General features: G+C 31.2%; 1 protein-coding gene across 4 annotated transcripts in view; it reads left to right on the forward strand.

Annotated features, from left to right (window-relative positions):
* Positions 1–787: 787 nt before the first annotated feature.
* Positions 788–24,968, forward strand: part of LOC134706328 (transmembrane protein 198-like) — a 40,623-nt gene continuing 16,442 nt past the window's right edge. For 2 of the 4 annotated variants that reach the window (XM_063565185.1, XM_063565175.1), the window contains exons 1-2: positions 788–883; positions 12,673–12,749. The gene's annotated coding sequence lies outside the window, so the exon portion shown is untranslated. Of the gene's footprint in view, positions 884–12,672; positions 12,750–22,141; positions 22,228–23,865; positions 24,080–24,968 lie in introns of those variants that run through there. The other 2 variants (XM_063565181.1, XM_063565176.1) reach the window with 2 other exon arrangements.

The raw sequence follows: 24,968 nt of genomic DNA on the forward strand, positions 1-24,968 counted from the left end.
CACTAATTCATATAAAAATTGTGAATGAATTTAACAGAAACGATAAAATAGAAACTACCATTGATTCGCAATTTCTTCAAATAATGTAACAATTTAGGAAGAAGCCCTGGGACTGTTATACTTAGCATAATAGTCCCAGAGAAGCATAAATATAAAAAAGTCAATACTTAAAAATTTACTGTCAAGCTTTTACTATAATATAAAGGCGTATTCCCCCTTTCTTTTCCTTACATGGAACTTCCCTAGGAGCCGTGGATTGCAGAATATCGTCCCTTTATAATAAGGATCACTGAGTCGTGCAGGTTAAATGAAATATACCGACTTGCTTGGTCATTAACTATAACATGTACTGTCACAGTACTATCACCCATTTTAAATGTACACTACATCAGTAGAAGTTATTATTATTATCTCAAGTTGCAGGAATTTAACTGTGCATAATGATATTTTTAAATAGTTAGGTATATTCTTGATAATTTTTATAAGGATTAACCAACCCTTAAGTTAATTCAATAAGGTTGATAACTATTGGAGGAAGATATAGAGGAACTTGAGAAGAAGAAGCAGGTAGACTACAAATCTAGATTCTACATAGTCCACACTTACTAATTTACAGTTAAAAAATATGTTGATTATGAAAAGCCACTAAAGAACATAACAATTAGACCAAGGAAACAAACAGCCCCCCTTTCCCCTTAAAAAAAGAAATAGGGCGAACGTATTCCGTGGATGAACGGTCTTAGGGCGAGCATGTAATCAGGGCGAAAAGAGCCGACATCTGAATTGACTAAATTTGTAAATTATCTCCCTTAGAAGAAAGCTTGCATTGCAACTTGCATAATTTTAATCCAGTTTGGCAGTTGCTGCTTAATATAGATAATCTGTAAGTATTAATGAATTTAAAGGTGTCAATGTTTGTCAGAGCCTTAAAATCTTAGACAGTCGGGAAATTAGCAGGTCGTAAAACAAGCACTTGTTTCTATCCATATAAGTTGTATTGTTCCCAACCTCATAAGGTTACAAGACAAGTCATATCTGCACCTGGTTAATTCAGCACTTAAAGAAAAAACAGAAGTTAATTAAAAAGATACATGTACATTTCACATATATACATATGTTAAAAAATTTGCTAAAGTGTGATAAATTAAAAAGATAAATGTACATTTCACATATACATGTATACGTACATTTATTAAGTAAACTTGGCTTTCAACATGTCTGGGAAAATCAAAAAAAATTATACTATGTCAAAGAAAAAAATACTTTTTTCATTTCAAAAGAAATTAGAAGAGGAATTCATAAAATACTGGAAACAAGCTCTTTTTTGTGACTCAAATAATGGTAATAGTCATGGTAATAAACTAAGAACATATCACACAGTTAAAAATAATTTTGAATTAGAAAAATATCTTCTACTGGACCTTAACAAAAGTGTTATTTCTAAAATGGTAAAAATCAGAATTAGTAATAGTAAATTACTAATAGAAGTTGGTAGATATACTAGAACACCTTTAGAACAGAGAATTTGTCCAATTTGTAACGATGGAATTGAAGATGAGTTCCATTTCCTCATTCAATGTAAAGCACTAGAAATTAATAGAAATGTACTCTTTTGTAATTTAAGTGATATAGTTCCATCTTTTGCTAATATGTGTGAACAAGATAAGTTTAGTTTCATTTTGAAAAGTAATGATACAGACATTAGTACTGTAAGTGTAGCTGGAATAAGCGATATGTATGATTTGAACATTCATTTAAAGCAAACATAATGTTGTTAAGAACTTTTATAGTATTAAAGCTAATTGTTAATAGCTTGAATTAATAATTTTGTATGAATAACACCTCCACGCAATGTAAATATAAAATATGTATCTCTTATCATTGAGAAAATATGTTGTTTTTTTTTGCTTTTTTGTTTTTGTTTTTGTCTGTTTGTTTGTTTATTTTTGTATTTGTATCTGTATTTTGTAAATGTCGGCTGGTATCATTTCTGTATAGGAATTTACACCAATAAAATTATTTGATTTGTATACATATGTTAAAAATGCAAAGAGTGATGCCTACAACTGCTAAAGAAGGGTTCTCACTAAGTCATGTCCAAATGTGAAAATCTGTCTGGACTCACCATTTTCAAACTGGTGAGTACAAAGATGCATGAAGATTGTAAAATTTTGTGCTAAATGAACACACATACATTTTGTATCCTCATTTATAGCAAAAGTTTGAAGGAAATCTTAATTTAATGTCATGTATATTGTATCCTAGCTATGAATTTTTGCCTACATGGCATTGCTCTATTGCTATAAGTATATATCTTTATTTACCAAAGTCAAAACAACTATAGGCATACAACATATAAACTACACAAAGTACATGTATACATAGATAACTGAAGGTAATGTGTGAAACATATTACATCATGTCAGATATTTGAAGTTTTTGTTCACGAAATATAAATTAGGTCATGGAGACTAAAATAGTAAATCATATTGCAATTAAGTAAAATGTAAATGTATGTTCTTACTGTTGAACTCACCATGGCCCAAACTGACGAGTGTCTGGACTCTCCTTCAAAAATCCTCCCTTTCATTTCTGAATTTACAGTCTTAAAAAAACAGTTTAACTCTTATACTTTGTAGTAATTTTTGCCATAATTAGCAGTTGATTATACATGTATTATTAAAGTGTTTCAAATGTCATCATGGTCATGAATTTCAGTTTCTTGTTTAAACATAAAACTTAAATCTTGTTGGCAAAATAAATTATAATCCCTAGCTTGTCAGAGCTATCTACATAGCCTACATGTACCTATGTACCAAATCAACAAGCCATGTGAAGGCATCATCAATTTCATCAAACTTATAAATTTGTTAAAGGTGACCTTAGATATATACCCTCTGTGTGCTACATTCTTATATTTATAATATTAATATTAAATATTGCATTGTACATTTTTGTCGAGCCTTCCACTTTAGTCGAAAAAGCGAGACTAAGCGATCCTACATTCCGTTGTCGGCGGCGGCGGCTTCCACAAATATTCACTCTGTGGTTTAAGTTTTGGAAAATTTAATAACTTTCTTAAACTATACTGGATTTCTACCAAACTTGGACAGAAGCTTGTTTATGATCATTAAATAGTATTTAGAAGTAAATTTTGAAAAATAAAATTCTATTTTTTCTGTTTTTTACTTCTAAATGGACTTAGTTTTTCTGCGGGGAAACATTACATTCACTCTGTGGTTAAAGTTTTTAAAATTTTAATAACTTTCTTTAACTATCCTGGGTTTGTACCATACTTAGACAGAAGCTTGTTTATGATCATAAGATAGTATCCAGAAGTAAATTTTGTAAAAAAATACATCCATTTTTTCCGTATTAATACTTTTAAATGGACTTAGGTTTTCTGCCAGGAAACAACACATTTACTCTGTGGTTAAATTATTTAAAAATTAAAATTTAATAACTTTCTTATACTACTTTAAATTTGTACCAAACTTGGACAGAAGCTTGTTTATGATCAAAAGCTAGTATCTAGAAAAGAAATTTTGTTAATATTTGGTACCTGTGTATCTCAATTTTACAAGTTTATAAATGGACTTAGTTTTTCTTCCAGTTAACATTACATACAGCATGTACAGTCTGCAGTTAAAGTTTTTAAAACATTTATTCGATTCATAAACTATCCTGAAATTTTTACCAAACTTGGACAGAAGCTTCTTACAATCAAAAGATAGTATTAAGAGGAATATTTTATTGCTTGTTTTCCTCATTTTTGTTGAGCTTGGGAGTTACAGCAAAAGTAGGCGAGACACTGGGTTCCGCGGAACCTTTACAATTTTTTTTATACTCCTAACATTTAACTGCAGTTTCACTATTATTTTAGCCCCAAATTAAAGTTTTGGTTTCATTAAATGCAAATCACTATTTTTAGCTCACCTGGTCCGAAGGACCAAGTGCGCTTTTCCCATCACCGTCGTCGTCGTTAACTTTTACAAAAATCTTCTTCTCTGAAACTACTGGGCCAAATTAAACAAAACTTGGCCACAATCATCACTGGGGTATCTAGTTTAAAAATTGTGTCCGATGACCCGGTCAACCATCCAAGATGGTCACCATGGCTAAAAATAGAACATAGGGGTAAAATGCAGTTTTTGGCTTATAACTCAAAAACCAAAGCATTTAGAGCAAATCTGACATGGGTATGGAAATTTTGCTGTTTTTGGTTATTATCTTGAATAATATTATACATGTAGATAGAGATAAACTGTAAACAGCAATAATGTTCAGCAAAGTAGGATCTAATAATTAGTCAACATGACCACAATGGTCAGTTGACCCCTAAGGAGTTATTGCCCTTTATAGTCAATTTTTAACAATTTTCATTAATTTTTGTAAATTTTTACCAAATATTTTCCTCTGTATCTAAAGGGCCAAGTCTATATAGATAGAGAAAATTGTAAGTAGCAAAAATTTCAGTAAAAGTAAGATATACAAACACATCACAAAAACACAATTTTGTCATGGATCCATGTGTCGTTTGTTTAATATGCACATAGACAAAGGTGAGGGACACAGGCTCTTAAGAGCCTCTAGTTTTATAATAATTTCACACATCTTGATTTTAACCCACACAAGTATTGCTTTTAAGATCACAAAACCAGAAAAGAGATTACTTTTTTTTTTTATTAAAAGTGTATATGCATGAATGACAAGTTCAGGCTGTTTGTTTTCTCAATTGAATTGTTTCATATTTTCCATGAAAACAGTTTGTCATTGCAACTCCTCTGAAACCTTTTGTCTGACAGCCAACTGTACTGTATGGTCTTTTCTAATTGTTGAAGACTATATGGTTGCCTATTATTGCTTACATCTCCTTCATTTGAACTTTTAATGGATAGTTGTATCATTGGAAATGATTCCATTGTTTCCTTATTTTCTTTTTTGATGTATTGTGTTTCACAGATCTGACAATGAATTAATTGTACCCCATGCAATGAAGTTGCAGAGGGTATAATGTTTTTGACCTGTCCATCAGTCCTGTTCTTATCATCCCAACTCCTCTGAAACCACACAACAGAATTTCATAAAACCTTTTTATATAATAAGGACATACTACATGTACATTTTTGTAGATGTGCATTATGCCATATAGGCAGGAAATTTAATTCAGATTTTTTTCTAGGTGTTATTGTATTTGTCCAGTGACAATGTGGGGGTGGGGATATGTAAGTGCTCTCACAAAGTTTCTTTAAGGGCATACAATACAGTTTTGATCCAACATTGAAATTTTGCTGACAATTTGCATATACATGAAGAAGATTTTTTGCCTGATTAAATCAAATATGTAATAAAAAAATATACCTTCATGACCTTCATGTGCTACTTTTTGAGTAAATTGAGGTCCAAATTTTGTTCGGAATTGTGGACATATTTTTCCTTTTGACAGAAATTCAAAACTTTTTTGTTTTAGAAGATAAACACAAGCTGTTTTTTGTTAAATTATTTGTAAATTCTGTTTCGATAAATGTTCTTTAAATTTGTGCAATTTGTTTTTCAAATAACTAATGTTCACGAATTTAGTAAAAAAAACATCATTTTTTGCAGCATATTTTAAAAAAAAAAGCACTATTTAATTACATTTTCATAAAAATTGGCACACAGAATCTCCTTACATAATCAACCCAAATGGCATTTTTAAACAGAGGAGTCTACAAACTTATTTTTAAGTTAGGTAAGTTTGAATGATAAAAATCTGTCGAAAAATTAGTTTGTTCCCCATAAGTCTTTTTTTTAGCTCACCTGGCCTAAAGGGCCAAGGGAGCTTTTCTTCAATGTAGTTTTTGTCTTATAACTCAAAAACCAAAACATTTAGAGCAAATCTGACATGGAGTAATAGTGTTTATCAGGTCAAGATCTATATCTGCCCTGAAATTTTCAGATGAATCAATATATCAGACAACCCATTGTTAGGTTGCTGCCCCTGAATTGGTAATTTTAAGGAAATTTTGCTGTTTTTGGTTATTATTTTGAATATTATTATAGATAGAGATAAACTGTAAGCAGCAAAAATGTTCAGCAAGGTACATGTAAGATCTACAAATAAGTCAACATGACCAAAATGGTCAATTGACCCCTAGGGAGTTATTGCCCTTTTTAGTCAATTTTTAACAATTCATAAAATTTGTAAATTTTCACTAACATTTTCCACTGAATCTATTGGGCCAAGTTCATTATAGATAGAGATTGTTGTAAGCAGCAAGAATGTTTAGAAAAGTAAGATCTACAAACACATCCCCATCACCAAAACACAATGTTGTCATAAATCCATCTGTGTCCTTTGTTTAATACTCACGTAGACCAAGGTGAGCGACACAGGCTCTTTGGAGCCTTTAGTTTTGTAAGTCATAGCAAGGATTTTTATAGTCATAGTTTGACATCGCAGAAATAACAATTTACGTTAGCAACGTCATTACCTACCCTGTAAATGTATCGATTGCCCGTAATTACTAGTGTGGTAATTTTTAACGATTTTCTTAGAAGATGGATTATCAATCTCTGAAATTTTGATGATGCTTTTAATCTATTATGTTTTCAATAATTAAAATACTGAAAAAATTGAGGGATTTAGATAAAGTTGGAGTAATTCAAAATAAAATGTCATATTTGTTTGTTTTGGTTAAATAGTAAATCACTACCATTATATTTAGTAACATTGTAAAAGGGGGTCTCATTGGGGGGTTCCAATCCCGGATCCCGCTTACTGTTTTGTCAGATTCCCGTATCCCGCTTACACTATGTACGTAACCAATTCTCATTTTTTTTTCATTTCTCGTTTTCACGTCATGATAATTTGATTTCACGTGTTAGCTTACAAAAAATAGGCAATCCCGTGTCACACTTAGACCCCAATGAGACCCACTAAAAGTGTTGGTTAATGAAATTCTATTTGTTTGATTTTAAAATATTTTTTGACATCTTCTCTCAAAATTTAACTCCTGCCCTTTTAATGAATCTTTCTCTTAAATTAGAATGGTATCATGTGTTTGTGTAAATGTTATATGCTTTAACAAATTGTCATACAAATACATGAAATATTTTTAATAAAAAGAAACAAAGCTTATATTATATAACTTGAAATACATTTTGTACATGTATGATTAAATAGCTGTTTATTCAAATTTGCCAAGTATGTCATTTGTTTGTCAGTCTAAATAGCTAGTGTCAGCAGTTTATCAGTTGCGAAGGTATTTGGCCCACTGTCAAACCATCAGATTTGTGATGATACATAATTATAATGTGTTAGATTTTGGTCAATCTTCAGCATGTTCAGTAATGTGCCAAAAGATATATAGGAGACACATATATTATTTAGTGCAACTGTGTACATTTGTTTACCTAAAGGAGGTTTATAGCTTTATGTACATATAAGAATACCTTAGTGTGTACATGTATGGAAACAGCTTTGATGTGTCCCTTCTTTACATTTTATTATTACAGCATTGATTTTTCAGCTTACTTCAGTTGTAGAATATTAATCTATACATGTGACAAAGAATAAAGAAGGGAAGTGTTAAAAATAAAACTGTATGTTATTGTAACCTGAAAATATTTTTTCAATAATAATTCAAAATTGAACAGGCACGACAGGGGACAATTTAAATCTTGAAATACATGTATGTTAAAAAAACAAATGTATATACACCTGTTTATTTTTGAAGACCATGTGTTGACCTGCAGATGTCTTATAAGGTTGTTTAAATGTTGTTGGAAACCTTTATTAATATATTCTCTATACATCATTTGTAGACCCCAGCCACTTATTGGTCAGGGTATAAGTGTTACTGATGTCTGTCATTCTCAAACAATCAATATATAAATGTTTCCCTGAGATTCAATATAATCTCACATTTACATATCTTCAAAAATCGCAGATATAAATTCTGAATTTACAGAATTGATATTCATCTTTATGTTTGTGCAGATCATAAGTAGTTCATCAACCTATTTACCTTATGACATTTATCTGGTCAGAGATTAAGTTCCCCTAACTTTGTTCTAAAAGATAAAAAGATTATTGATCTTGTGCTAGTCAATAACCTAAGTTCAGCTAACTTATTTCATTTAATAGAAATCATTTAATCCAGGTACATGTATGCGTAAGTACAGATGTTATGTTTACTGCAATGAAATTTAGGGATTTTTTATTTGGCAATATGTAGGCTGCCTAATAGGGTCAAGGATTATTGAATAATATTTGATAATAGAATGTTTTTATCATAAACACTTCCAATGAACATACAGTAAACAATTAACAACAAAATTCAAGTCTTTTTGTTCTCTCCTTTACGATTTCATAAGAGGACACTTAGATATGCTTTTTTCCTGTGGCCTCTAGGTGCCTGTCAAAAATTTGTGAAAGTTTGTGATTAGGAATTCAATACAAACAACATAAACAAATTCTCTGTGGGAGCCTCTGTAGGCGAGTGGTCTAAGTAGTAAAACTACTGTATCACTACTAGCCAGTAAACACTGAGGTTATGAGTTAGAATCCCTCATGGGGCAGGTGCACTTGACTCTAATCTTAGTTGACTAGGATTGTCAGTTTTCATACCAAAGGTCGGTGGTTCACTCCAGGGTCTCCAGCTTCCTCCACCAATAAAAAGTGACCGCCACAAAATAGCACAATAGTGTATGTGTTTAAAGTTGCATTAAACAACAACCAATCAATCAAAATATCGCAGTTGCATGCCATGATGGCAAAAAGCAAATACAGAATTCTGAGAATTATAATATAATGTAAAATTTTGCTAAATTGGTTAAATTTTTTTAAGCATGTACTCAAAAATAATGCATGTTGTATAGATTGAAATAACAAGAAAATATTAGATAACAATGCAACAAAATAATCAAATCATAGAAGGCTAAAATATATAATAATGTACATTCAATGAAGCGTTATTCTCATAATATTAATTTACCCAGAGTGTTGGCAAACAATAAGTAGTGTGACGTGAACCAATTAAGAGTTATCTTTCTTTGAATTAAATTTAAAAAAAAATCATTACAAATGATTTGACCAGGGAAAAGTGTCTAACCTTTTTCAAGCATTTAGGAACATCAAATTCTGTTATGTTGACTTCTAGTTTTTTGTTGAAAAAAAGTTGTTCAAAACTGACCAAAAGGAAAATACATTTTTGTACATGCATGTCTTAAGAAACAAATAATGAATAACTAGAAGATTAACGAAAGAGTAAAGCTCTTATAGTTTAATGATATCTTATTATCACGGTCTTATGTTTAAATTAAAGCATAGTATGAAATTGAGACTTAAAAGTGAATTAAGATAAACTTTCAAAGTTTTGACCGATTATGATCCATAAAAATGATTCATAGATTTAGAATGACTGCTTGAATGTTATGTTATCAGAAATCTCCCATTTGATAAGGTCAGATTGAAGTGACATAGCTAAACATCAGGTGTTTACAAAGTTCTGATAATGCTGGTATGCATATTGAAAGATGAATGATCGATCAAAGAAAGCCTCTAAAATAATCTGAAAAAAAACCTTGTTGAATGAAATGCGATAAATCACAAAATTGTAATATTTTGGCAGTCATAATTCCAAAGTCTTGAGTAGTGTGTAAGTTTAAACACTCTTTCCTTCTCTTAAACAAAATTGTAAGGGTTTATTGGACATGTGGGACTTGCTGTCTATGTATGTCAGAAAATATGTACATGTATGTCAGAAAATGATAAGCAGTAAGATTCTTGACTTTGGTTAAAATGTACATTGTACCTATAGTTACTTATATATCATGTATATAATATCCAATATTTTTAAAGATTTTCAGATTTAGAAACTAAAGGAACTCCTTTCAGATTAAAAAAGAAAGCCTCAGTACATTGATATTTTTCCCCAGATAATACACTTACATTTTTGTACAAAACACAACTTAACTTTGAAATGTGAAAATAAAACAATCAATAATGAATTCAGCAAAAAATTGTTAATGCAAGGATGATAGGCCTGAAACACCATTTTAAAGAAAGGTTTCCATAACCACCCTTACTTCTCTTAAATAAAATCCTCAACCTAATAGTAACAAATAGGTCAGATGTATCAAAAACAGCACAAAATTTGTAATTGTTTTTGAAAAACTTGTTATCTTCAAGAAGGCTTACGATTAAAACTAATATAAAAAAAAAACAGGAATAAAGGAAAAAAGTTATCAGGAGTGTATACGAATCATAGGAGTGAGAACAATATGTATATGAAAATAACATCATGGATTTAGGTCCAGAAAACTTTAATTAGATTATTTATAATTATGTCAAAAGTAGGTTAGTCAGACCTCATGAAATAACAATAAACTGTATTGGAAATTCGCAAACATTAGAATTAGTTTCCTTATTTCCAGGAACAATTAGGATGATACTTTTTTTAACAATGTTTCATGCATATTTTGGTATATTAATTGTAAACATGCATGTTCACCATATTATTTCGTTCTTCAATCTAAAATCCAACTCATTTTTAGTATGCCTTTTTATTATAATCAGCTTCATAAGTGTATTATAATGTGAGTAGCAGATTAAATTCTGGACTCTGCTTTTACTGTTATAAAACTGAGTCAATGACTGTTTTGATTGTCATCATACTAAATTAATGATTATGGTTTAGATACAAAATGTACAACTACAAGAAGTTGTTATTTTATGAGGGTCAGCAACATAGTTGGTAAGGACTAGATACCAAAAGTGTAACCCTTATTCTATCTAGCAAATCTGAGCACTGCAATATTTTTGTATTATTATAGTTTTAGAATAAGATACCCACAATCCTTACCAAAACATAACCTATATATGAAAGTTAACATTGCATGATCCTGCATATTTTCCCATTGACCTGTCCCTGAACCCTCGGTAAGATATGTTTATATGATACATATTAACTGTAATCATAATGACATTAGACCCAGAAGATAATTGACATTTCTGTAATAATCACAGGAAATAGACATGTAGATCTGAAGGTTACATGCTGATGATGTTGTTATAATCAGATCTGCCTTTCTCCAATCTTTGATGAAATCCTACAAAAAAATATGTAGATTCATTTAAAGTAGGTTTAATACCTGCAGTATATTTTGAGAATTCCTGTACATGGCTACTTGTTTATAAAACTTTGCATTTCCTCGGTACATTAGGTGATTTTATTTCACACCAACAAAAGAGTACAACAAAAACTGTAATATGAAAGTTTTAGAAGAAAAAAATTGTCAGTTAGTGTAAGTATACTGTTTAGTAATTTAATTACTAGTTCATGTAGTAGGTTGTTGTACCAATAAAAAGTTTGAAAAGTTGCTCATCAAAAATTGTAATATTGAATATTGAAAAGAGTTAATGTCATAAATGAAACATTGTGAAAACTTGACTAAGAAAAATATCAGTTTTAAATCTTCGCTAGAGTACAATAGTATTATTTTATGAAATTAATAGGAAATAGGCCTCTTTATTGAAATCAGTGTTCTTTTCGTGATGATACAAATAAACAAAAGTTATTTTCCCTAAAAATTCAACGAAAACAGGACAATTAAAAACAATTTTTTTTACAGCTTGAACTTGAACGCCATCAAAATGTATGATACATGTATATTATACTAACAAATTACATATCTAGCTAACATAAATATTTAGTTTCTTCAAGCCAGCATCCTGTACATGTGGATTTATTTATTTTCGTGGGTACCTATTTTCATGGATTAAGGAAACCTTTCATGTTTGTGGATATTTCATTTCATGGTTTTGTCGAAGTCTAGATACAAGACTTTAGAAAATTGGTATGCAGGAAATCCACGAAAATTGGTATCCAACAAATAAAAATGGATCCACAGTACATGATCTCCAAGTTTCCTAGGCTTAAATGTATTTGAATCCAGGATGATTTGTCAACTTTTACCTAGACATTGTACAGGTAATATCATAAGTAGGTTAAAAAATATATATATAATCTATACTTGCAATAATATTGTAAATTAACACATAAAATTTGTTTTTATTGTACCTAAAAATAAGTGCAACAGCTTAACATTAACATTGGTTTCTAGAGGTAGAACATGGTTTAGTGTTAGAAATATGCAGATGCCACTGATGTAATGTTAACTTGGTTAAATGTACAAGTTTATAGGTAATGTTTTGCCAGACAAAAGTCACTGTGATGGTGTATTTGTTTTAATTACCAAATTCTGTTGGTACATGTATCTGCAGTATTTAAAATTGAGAATAGAAATGGGGAATGTGTCAAAGAGACAACAACCAGACCATAGAAAAAACAACAGCAGAAGGTCACCAACAGGTTCAGGTCACCAACAGGTCTCTGTATATTTTACAAAAAAATGTATATAGCACACCTCTTGGTGCTGGATTTTCTCACTGTATTGAAGACCCATTGGTCACTAGCCTTCGGCTGTTTTCTGCTCGTTGGTTGGGTTGTATATCTCTTTGACAGATTTCCCCATTTCCATTCACAATATTATAATATACTTATTTATGGATTTATACATAACTGACAAAACACTGACTGTTAAGATATAAAATATATTTATATTGAATCAATAATTGTCTGCTAACACTTTTCCTGTCTTACTGACTTATTGATTCTTTATTTACAGACCCACATCAAACTGTTCCTAGTAAGAAAGAAGCCTGTATGGATTTAACAGTGAGACATCTGAGATTTGTTGATACAGTAAGTTTACTTTATATTAATTAGTTTATATCTTTAAAAAAGAATTATCTGATACTTTCTATCAGATTCTCTTGTAAAATTCACAGCCTGAGTATGCAAGTATCACAAGGGTTTATAGCTTATATATATATGTCAATACATGCATATGGAAGTCAATAATCTCTTCATTTGAAGGATATAAATAACACATTATAAATTTTGATGCATCCAAAGCATGTTGTATCCGAGTTACAACAAAATCCAACATACATGTACCTTACAATACTATGGATGAATGTTATCCTGTGTCTGACCATCAAGGCATACATTTGTTTACATATGCCATTGGGATCATTTCATTTCATGGACTGGAATCTTGTAAAAAAAGTAATCGTTTTCGGCAATAATATTTTGCACCATATTTCCAATATTTAACCAACTTGGTTGAATTAAGCTCATAAAGAAGACCCCTATTGATTTTGGATCAGTAGGTCAAAGTCCAGGTCTCTGCTGATATTAAGACTGAAATGTTGGCCTATTTTGGTTTCTGAATGTTATTTTCTGAATCAACATACTAGTATTATGTTCAACTTTAACAAAACTTGGTTTTGTTGCTCATGGGATGGAAAAGATCATTATTGACTTGGGCTTCAAGGTCACAGTAAAGCTTCAAGGTCACAGTAAAGCTACTAATAAAATGTTATTTGGGAAAAACTAAGGTTTTGGCTGCTATATTTTTGTTAGTAGGTTGTCATTCACAGTACTGAGTACTGAAGGTATAAGAAATGTTATAAAAAGGTTTGTTTCAGTTCGTTATCTTGCTAGCCATAAATCAGTTGTACATGTGATCAATACCATAGTTTTGGGGGAGAAAGTCAGGTCATCCTAGCACATTCTTGCATGGATTCCCATCTCTGTATAAGTGAAATACATGTACAGGAAAGATGCTTGCTTATTGAAGTCAAATGTTTATAAGGTGGGTGTGGTCAAGTAGACTGGGGCAATTGGTTCTATGCTGTTAATGTCCCCAATTATGCTCTGGCAATATGATTTCTGATAATGGCTGTGAGGAAAGCTAGCATTTGCCAAGTTGAGAGTAATTTGATGTTGAGTACATTTGTATTTGTGTGTACAATTACCAATAATGGGATATATCTTATATATCAAGAGACACTTTACTGTTCTTATTAATACCAGTTTATCATATTACATATTACATAGATTATTGATTATATGGGCCCACTTCTGTAACAATCCCTGCTTTTCACTATCAGCCTACAATCTTTTGTCATGTAATATTATATACTAGATTGGTCTTGGCTAACAGTCAGATTTATATGTCACTTAAAAGCATCAGTGTGGCAATGAAATGAAATTAAATGTCACTATTTTAATAAAAAGGATTTTATTTAAAGAGATGGTGGTACAAATATATGTAAATTGGTTTCCTCTTATTATGTCTACTTATTACAGATTTAAATTAATATGATTATATTACAAGGTCTCTATAGAATATGAAAAACAATTTATTTTTCTCTCTTTGTCCTTTGTCCCCATTATCAATTACACTTTAATTGAAAAAAATAGTTTAGAATTTATAATTAAAGAGTGAATTAGACTGAAGATATGATGTTAACAGTAAAATAATACTATGTTGTGCAAAGTACTTCATTGTCAATGTAAGTGGCAAGTTGGCAAACACATACATGTTTATAATCTGATACAACTAGAAAAAAATTTGTTTGACATTTTATCATTTTCGGTCTGACATTGTTAAAAAGGAAAGTCATTATCTGATCCTGAGATAGTAAAAAAAATGTCATATACTACATGTACTATAGGTCAATAAAACTTATTTTTAAATATTTTTAAAAACTTTTTCACTTGATTTTAATGGTAAATTGTACATAATTTGTTCAAGTACATCTATAGATAGGTCAAGACTTTTGTAAAACTGAGGTCATAGTTGACCCAACTTCCTTATTTATATTTAAAGTGTCTGAAGTAGTGGCACACCACAGAAGTGGATCAGTGTATTTGAACTTTTAAGTATTTACAAATATATCCGGTTAGGGTTGTTGAAAACTGTCATTTTCAAAGGATTACATGGATTAAAATGACTATCACATGAGGTGTGACCTTATGAATCTAATTATTCATCAAAACTTATGATTCTGTTGTTTTCAGTTGTGGTTAGATGCTGGTAAAAAAAGTAAATAAATTGTGGAAAAGAATATGGAGACTTCCTCTATGAATGGGATAGACTTTGAACCCTGGATATATTCCTAATGTTACAAGAGATAATGAAAATATTAAATTGCACTGAGACTTCATCAGAACATTAAGTTGTGCACCTACTATCTTAATATTTGATCTGAGGGATTTTTGGTGTATACAAACCAAATCATATGCCATGGCTTAGTACATTTCTGATTATATCAATTTGTTAATCCACAACTGTTGAAAACAGCTTTACAGAATTCAAGCAAATATGCACAGATTTTTTTGACAGAACAGGAGTTGTGCACAGTTTGCTATTTTAATTTTAATTTTTCAAATGACATTTTGATATAAAAATAAGAAGATGTATGATTGGCAATGAGACAACTCTAGACAAGAGACCTAATGACACAAACATTCACAACTATAGGTCAGTATACTTCCTTCAACAATGAGAAAAACTCATACCCCATGTAGTCAGCTATAAAAGGCTTCATAATGACAAATTAAGCTAATTCAAAAGCGAAAACTGATGGCTTGATATATGTACTACAGTACAAAATAAATACTTTCAATAACAGATTTATTGAACATTATTTTCAACGGTCACTCGTTTATTATGACTTTAACAATGTGTTTCAACCCAATTGGTAGTCATTGGCAGTTTCAGATATTTTATAAGTGGAGGCCCACTGCCTGTCTAAGAGGGGACCAACTCCTGAGTCATGCTTCAGTGATTCCCTATTTAATGAACCAAATTTTCCCCTTAAAAGGGTTTATGCCCTGTGGGCTCCTCTCAATCCTCCTCTGGTAGTTTTCAAACATGTCAGACAAAAAATCATTTGGTCAGATAGAATTTTTTAGATTTTTTAGTTGAACATATAGAAAAGATCAGATTTCTTTTTCAGTCAGACAAACCCTAAAACACTCTGCCCCCAAAATCTAATCCAACGTAACTAGTCTAAAGAACAATATTTCAACATTTTTCTTTAATATGCATATTTTAAAGTCTAAACAAAGTTTTGCCCCATAAAATATGTGTCTAAAAAGAATTCAAGTCTGGGACATTGGATAAATGGCTGATGGTGGAGACTGCAGAAATGCAGTTTGCAGGATTTGATTTTATATTCTCTAAAGTGTATACAATCATGAAGAAAAAAACCTTATAATTTTGAAGAAAAAAAAGTTGAGCCAGAAATTTGATTAAGCTACATAATTGAGGATTAAATATGAGTAAAACCTTCTGTTGTTGTTGAATCATGGTAAACATTTGAAGTGTTATAAGAGGATTAAATGATTATAATGTTATCATTGACATTTATACAGTCAGGTTATATCATTACAAATCTTTTGTTTTATCAGATATCAATGTAAATATTATGTAACTTTAATAGGTGACAGGAAATGTTATTAAATGTATCATGTCTTGTTGAAGTTGTTAAAATTGTATGAAAATTATATAATATATGGTTTAATTGTCTCCTATTATTTTTGGAGAAAAAAATTGTCCAGCCATTCTTTTTATATTTTTTTTACCCTTTTCTACATATAGATACTGTTTGGTCCAGCCACTTGTAAACTTCATATAGACACCATTAATTCAACTCCTTTTGGAGATGAAATTTTTATTGTTATATATATATTTTTATACGACCGCAAATTTTGAAAAAATTTTCGTCGTATATTGCTATCACGTTGGCGTCGTCGTCGTCGTCGTCGTCGTCGTCGTCGTCGTCGTCGTCGTCCGAATACTTTTAGTTTTCGCACTCTAACTTTAGTAAAAGTGAATAGAAATCTATGAAATTTTAACACAAGGTTTATGACCATAAAAGGAAGGCTGGTATTGATTTTGGGAGTTTTGGTCCCAATATTTTAGGAATTAGGGGCCAAAAAGGGCCCAAATAAGCATTTTCTTGGTTTTCGCACTATAACTTTAGTTTAAGTTAATAGAAATCTATGAAATTTTGACACAAGGTTTATAACCACAAAATAAAGGTTGGGATTGATTTTGGGAGTTTTATTTTCAACAGTTTAGGAATTAGGGGCCAAAAAAGGGCCCAAATAAGCATTATTCTTGGTTTTCGCACAATAACTTTAGTTAAAGTAAATAGAAATCAATGAAATTTTAACACAATGTTTATGACCACAAAAGGAAGGTTGGTATTGATTTTGGGAGTTTCGGTCCCAACAGTTTAGGAATTAGGGGCCAAAAAGGGACCCAAATAAGCATTTTTCTTGGTTTTCGCACCATAGCATTAGTATAAGTAAATAGAAATCTATGAAATTTAAACACAAGGTTTATGACTATAAAAGGAAGGTTGGTATTGATTTTAAAAGTTTTGGTCCCAACAGTTAAGGAAAAAGGGGCCCAAAGGGTCTAAAATTAAACTTTGTTTGATTTCATCAAAATTGAATAATTGGGGTTCTTTAATATGCCAAATCTAACTGTGTATGTAGATTCTTAATTTTTGGTCCCGTTTTCAAATTGGTCTACATTAAGGTCCAAAGGGTCCAAAATTAAACTTAGTTTGATTTTAACAAAAATTGAAACCTTGGGGTTCTTTGATATGCTGAATCTAAAAATGTACTTAGATTTTTGATTATTGGCCCAGTTTTCAAGTTGGGCCAAATCGGGGTCCAAAATTAAACATTGTTTGATTTCATCAAAAATTGAATAATTGGGGTTCTTTGATATGCCAAATCTAACTGTGTATGTAGATTCTTAATTTTTGGTCCAGTTTTAAAATTGGTCTAAATTAAAGTGCAAAGGGTCCAAAATTAAACTAAGTTTGATTTTAACAAAAAATAAATTCTTGGGCCTCTTTGATATGCTGAATCTTAACATGTACTTAGATTTTTGATTATGGGCCCAGTTTTCAAGTTGGTCCAAATCAGGATCTAAAATTATTATATTAAGTATTGTGCAATAGCAAGTCTTTTCAATTGCACAGTATTGTGCAATGGCAAGAAATATCTAATTTCACAATATTGTGAAATTGCAAATTTTTTTTTAATTAAGAGTTATCTTTCTTTGTCCAGTATAGTAAGCAAGAATTTTTTTTAATTGGAGTTATCTTTCTTTGTCCAGAATCAACTTAAATCTTTGTTATATACAATATACAATGTATATTCACTTTTTACTACCAACTGATAAATTTAAATAATCTTTACCATTCAGTGATAACAAGCAGTTTTTTTACATCATGTATTTAAATGAGTAGTAATTGTTGCAAACTCCATTAGAATATTTTAATTGAAATTAGTTTTGGAATAAGGGAAAGGGTGATGTGAATAAAAAATTGGGTTAAATTTTTCTCATTTGAAATTTCATAAATAAAAAGAAAATGTCTTCAAACATTTTTTTGAGAGGATTAATATTCAACAGCATAGTGAATTGCTCTAAGAGAAAACAAAAATTTTAAGTTCATTTGAATTCATTCATTCTGTGTCAGAAACCTATGCTGTGTCAACTATTTAATCACAATCCAAATTCAGAGCGGAATCCAGCTTGAATGTTGTGTCCATACTTGCCCCAACCGTTCAGGGTTCAACATCTGCGGTCGTATAAAGCTACGCCCTGCGGAGCATCTGGTTCAAATTATCAACATAGATATGTTTGTTGATATTTATATTTTAACTTCAACTTAAGATTATTCAAAATACCTGAAAACTCAATAAATAGGTTTAGAAATTATATGGGACAAATTTTATTTGAATCAGGATCGTTTTTCCTGTGAAACACTTTTATATGCAACTGTTCCAACACTATGTTGCTTGACACTTCTATTAGTTCAGACACTTTCATCAGTTCTGACACTTTGTCTCTTGATACACTTTCATCAGTTCTGACACTTTGTCTCTTGATACACTTCCATCAGTTCTGACACTTCATCTCTTGATACACTTTCATCAGTTCTGACACTTTGTCTCTTGATACACTTTCATCAGTTCTGACACTTTCTCTTGATACACTTTCATCAGTTCTGACACTTTGTCTCTTGATACACTTTCATCAGTTCTGACACTTTGTCTCTTGATACACTTTCATCAGTTCTGACACTTCATCTCTTGATACACTTTCATCAGTTCTGACACTTTGTCTCTTGATACACTTTCATCAGTTATGACACTTTGTCTCTTGATACACTTTCATCAGTTCTGACACTTTGTCTCTTGATACACTTTCATCAGTTCTGACACTTTGTCTCTTGATACACTTTCATCAGTTCTGACACATCATCTCTTGATAAACTTTCATCAGTTCTGATGCTTCATTTCTTGATACACTTTCATCAGTTCTGACACATCATCTCTTGATAAACTTTCATCAGTTCTGATGCTTCATTTCTTGATACACTTTCATCAGTTCTGACACATCATCTCTTGATAAACTTTCATCAGTTCTGATGCTTCATTTCTTGATACACTTTCATCAGTTCTGACACTTTGTCTCCTTATACACTTTCATCAGTTCTGACACTTTGTCTCTTGATTCACTTTCATCAGTTCTGACACATCATCTTTTGATACACTTTCATCAGTTCTGACACTTTGTCTCTTGATACACTTTCATCAGTTCTGACACTTTGTCTCTTGATACACTTTCATCAGTTCTGACACTTTGTCTCTTGATACACTTTCATCAGTTCTGACACTTTGTCTCTTGATACACTTTCATCAGTTCTGACACTTTGTCTCTTGATACACTTTCATCAGTTCTGACACTTTCTCTTGATACACTTTCATCAGTTCTGACACTTTGTCTCTTGATACACTTTCATCAGTTATGACACTTTGTCTCTTGATACACTTTCATCAGTTCTGACACATCATCTCTTGATAAACTTTCATCAGTTCTGACACATCATTTCTTGATACACTTTCATCAGTTATGACACTTTGTCTCTTGATACACTTTCATCAATTCTGGCACTTTGTCTTGATACACTTTCATCAGTTCTGACACTTTGTCTCTTGATACACTTTCATCAGTTCTGACACTTTGTCTCTTGATACACTTTCATCAATTCTGGCACTTTGTCTTGATACACTTTCATCAGTTCTGACACTTTCTCTTGATACACTTTCATCAGTTCTGACACTTTGTCTCTTGATACACTTTCATCAGTTATGACACTTTGTCTCTTGATACACTTTCATCAGTTCTGACACTTTCTCTTGATACACTTTCATCAGTTCTGACACTTTGTCTCTTGATACACTTTCATCAGTTCTGACACTTTGTCTCTTGATACACTTTCATCAGTTCTGACACTTTGTCTCTTGATACACTTTCATCAGTTCTGACACTTTGTCTCTTGATACACTTTCATCAGTTCTGACACGTTGTCTCTTGATACACTTTCATCAGTTCTGACACTTTGTCTCTTGATACACTTTCATCAGTTCTGACACTTTGTCTCTTGATACACTTTCATCAGTTCTGACACTTTGTCTCTTGATACACTTTCATCAGTTCTGACACTTTGTCTCTTGATACACTTTCATCAGTTCTGACACTTTGTCTCTTGATACACTTTCATCAGTTCTGACACTTTGTCTCCTTATACACTTTCATCAGTTCTGACACTTTATCTCTTGATACACTTTCATCAGTTATGACACTTCATCTCTTGATACACTTTCATCAGTTCTGACACTTTATCTCTTGATACACTTCCATCAGTTCTGACACTTCATCTCCTAATACACTTTTATCAGTTCTGACACTTTGTCTCCTATCTACACTTTCATCAGTTCTGACACTTTGTCTCTTGATAAACTTTCATCAGTTCTGACACATCATCTCTTGATACACTTTCATCAGTTCTGACACTTTGTCTCTTGATAAACTTTCATCAGTTCTGACACATCATCTCTTGATACACTTTCATCAGTTATGACACTTTGTCTCTTGATACACTTTCATCAGTTCTGACACTTTGTCTCTTGATACACTTTCATCAGTTCTGACACTTTGTCTCTTGATACACTTTCATCAGTTCTGACACTTTGTCTCTTGATACACTTTCATCAGTTCTGACACTTTGTCTTGATACACTTTCATCAGTTCTGACACTTTGTCTCTTGATACACTTTCATCAGTTCTGACACTTCATCTCTTGATACACTTCCATCAGTTATGACACTTTGTCTCTTGATACACTTTCATCAGTTATGACACTTTGTCTCTTGATACACTTTCATCAGTTCTGACACATCATCTCCTAATACACTTTCATCAGTTCTGACACTTCATCTCTTGATACACTTCCATCAGTTCTGACACTTTGTCTCTTGATACACTTTCATCAGTTATGACACTTTGTCTCTTGATACACTTTCATCAGTTCTGACACTTCATCTCCTAATACACTTTCATCAGTTCTGACACTTTGTATCTTGATACACTTTCATCAGTTCTGACACATCATCTCCTAATACACTTTCATCCGTTCTGACACTTGTATCTAGATACACTTTCATCAGTTCTGACACTTCATCTCTTGATACACTTTCATCAGTTCTGACACATCATCTCCTAATACACTTTTATCAGTTCTGACACTTTGTCTCCTATCTACACTTTCATCAGTTCTGACACTTAATCTTGAAACACTTCTACTAGTTCCAACAATTTGGAATACCAGGCACCAGTCAGCAATTAAAATCGATTCAATTCAACATAGCACCATAAGTTACCAACAATATGTCTCTTAAACATCTACATATACTACTGTTCTAAGACTTTGTCTCTTAAAACATTTTCATATAATGTTTTGACTTTGTATCTTGAAGCACCTACTGTCCTGAACATGTATGAAATATTTGCCACTAGACATTAAGCAACCAACAATCAATCAATCAATCAATCTTGAAACGCCTTTATAAACACATCCAAGAACTATTTTCCTCCCTACATATACATGTACATACAATGAAATGTACTCTGTCACCAGTTATAACTGCTGGTTTGAATTTCTCACTTTTAGGGTACTTCCTGACAGTTCAAGTCTTTATTTGATGACAGACATTAATTATTTCATTTTAGGGCCTTTTTATTATTCATGAATATTAACTACCAATATTTTAACCTATGAATTTACAGTTGTCAAATCATATACAAATATATTTACATGCCCTAACAGTATACAACATATTTATGATCAATTTTTCATGGTTGAATGGGTGTCTGCTAAGGTGTGATTTGAAAGGGAGGAAAACTTTGTGATAAGAAACTGATGAACCTAGGATCATCTAGTGCTTCATATGAAATTAAGTAAGTTTGAATTTCTGACTGTCAAAGTATATAGATGGAAGGGGGAGTTGTGTAATATCTTTCTTTAGTTGTAAATATGTATGTCAAGTAATTGAATTAGAATATATGAATAAAAATCAAATCAAAATGTCTTCCACAGTGCATGGTAGCAACATTAATTAAAAGATTATATAATTTGTAAGGGAAATAAATACATGTGTAAACATAGTAATGTATACTTCATTTTGGTTTCTGTATTTATAGAGAAGGAAGAAGACAAATAATATTATTGAGTCATCCCATTGCACGACATAACATGGTAACATGTTTTATTGACTTTATGTTTGACTGTACTTGTGTTGGCTAATCTGAATTGGAGATGATTAAAAATTATATTGTTTTTAAATATTTAAAGATTTAGGTCATGCTTAGACTTCAAAAGAAAACTTCAAAAGTAAAAAAAATGTTTTGAAATTTGATTAAAGGGGCTTAGCTGTTAAATAACAATACCTGCACAATAACACTATTTAGAATTTAGAATTATACTTATCTATAATTGTTTTAATCTTTTAAAAAATAGAATGCTTTGTAATTAGTTTGTACTAATATTGTTTTTTGGCTGTTTGATTTATTGTATGTTGAAGATGCAGATAAAACAGTAAAGATTTCAACTGGATGCATGTAAAATAGACAATTAACAGATTTTTAAAGTTCTACACTAAATATTTTAATATGAGTTGCTTTTCAATTGTATAAAAATGTTGTTGTTATGAAAGTATTGTGTGCAGTTCTTTTAGGGATACATTCAGAAAAATAATTTTGATTTGGAAAATTAATATTCCAAAAAGTGGAATAATCTATTCTGGAAATATTAACACAAATGATATTTTTTGAAACTGCTGAAATAGTGAATACTGTAATTGGTAGTCAATTAATTTTACCCTTAATGTTTTCGTTGGCCTAATCTGACTCATTCTATCCACTTATAAACAGTAAAAAAATAACATCCAAACAGTAAAGCTCAACTCTTAAAAGCTAATGAAGAAGTGGAAGAAAAAAAATAAAGAACATTAACATCTTAATGTAATGGATGGAACTATTCTTTAACAATGAAAATAAGGCTAATTAATTGTGGTCTCCGGTTACAAGTGGCTGTATTTGCTTCTTTCTCTCTCCACACACACACACACTAGTAATAACTCTGAAAACATTCAAGTATCTTCTCTCTCTATTTATATATATAGCTAACCCTAAGGATTACAATCTTGTTTCATGGTTACGAGGAGGCAACCAGATCATAACAATACCATTGGCTAGCAAGAATATTTTGCTGAAAACTACTAAGTAGCAATTCCTACAGCTAGAGTTCAGTGCTTATTACAAATATCTATTTTATACAGGACTAACTACTAGTATATGAAAGTCATTTTTCAGGCTTGATATTTGTGGGGTAATATGAATTAGTTTTTTAAAAATCATTGAATGTCACTTTTGAAATAGGTATTTGAAATTCATATTTTATTTATCATGACGGGTTATTGACTTCTACGCTTTTAGAAAAGGAAAGGAGTGGATTACATTACAAATTTTTAATATATAATACACCCGATTTATAACCAATTAAATTTAAATATCACACACAATTGTAGGTGTTAGAAGTCTGTTGACGTTCGACTTGTATTATTATGGTAATATCAATAGGCTTTACCTATGTTTGTTTACACGTAGAATGACAACAGTCATCGATTTAAGTCAATCTACCAGTGGATAGGATTTTATGAATGAATGAAGTAAATGTTTCACCTGGATTTAGTTATTTTAATTAATTAATGTGAGGTTTGAACTGAAGGAACTATATCCAGACACAACACAGGTGAGTTGGTTAAACCAGTTATCATTCTATAGTCTTGTATTATATATAACTTTACCCCATGGCATATTATTATCTAGTGAAATAAAAAAAAGTCTGAACAGAGGCAAAAGGAACTTTATTCAGGATTATCATTTTTCTTATAGAACATTACAATTCCTGATCAGATGGATGATTTGCTACAAACCTATAGAAATATTTTTGTAAACCCTACTATAAACACCCTGTCTGGTTTTATATTTAGACTGCCTGACTTATGACATGGTTTCCTGATCTGGATAACATTACATTGCAGTTTTTCTGTACCAAGAAAAATAAATTAGAAGATTTCCTCATCTCATGTTGTTCTCATTCATTATCAAAATTCTAAAATCTGCTAATTTTGCTTTTATTAAAGGATAACAAATAAAATCATCAAAAATATTAATGGTAACTCAGACCCCACAAACAGTCATGAAAAACATGGTCCAGAAAGCCTAACTGCATGAGATCACCCCCAGTTTTTGGTTGGGTTTGTGTTGCTAAGTCTTTAGTTTTCTTTGTTGTGTCTTCTGTACTATTATTTGTCTGTTTGTCTTTTTATTTTAAGCCATGGTGCTGTCAGTTTATTTTCAATCTATGAGTTTGACTCTCCCTCTGGTATCTTTGGTCCCTCTTCCATACAGGCACACAATTCGGTAGGGTCATGACCCACTCTTACTGATGTAAATAAATAAAAGAATCGACACAGATGTTAGGGTGGAGGGCATTTAGTTTAAGTGTACGTTGGTACATTTGACCTTCTGTTTGAACCTCCCAAAAATCTTTTACATTACTTCACTGTAAAACAGAATGCTGAGCCATCCCAAATAAAATAATATTTTTGTTTTAATCTATGAAATGGGAGCGGTTA

This window comes from Mytilus trossulus, chromosome 2 (assembly GCF_036588685.1).
Source record: "Mytilus trossulus isolate FHL-02 chromosome 2, PNRI_Mtr1.1.1.hap1, whole genome shotgun sequence".
Classification (NCBI taxonomy): Eukaryota; Metazoa; Mollusca; class Bivalvia; order Mytilida; family Mytilidae; genus Mytilus; species Mytilus trossulus.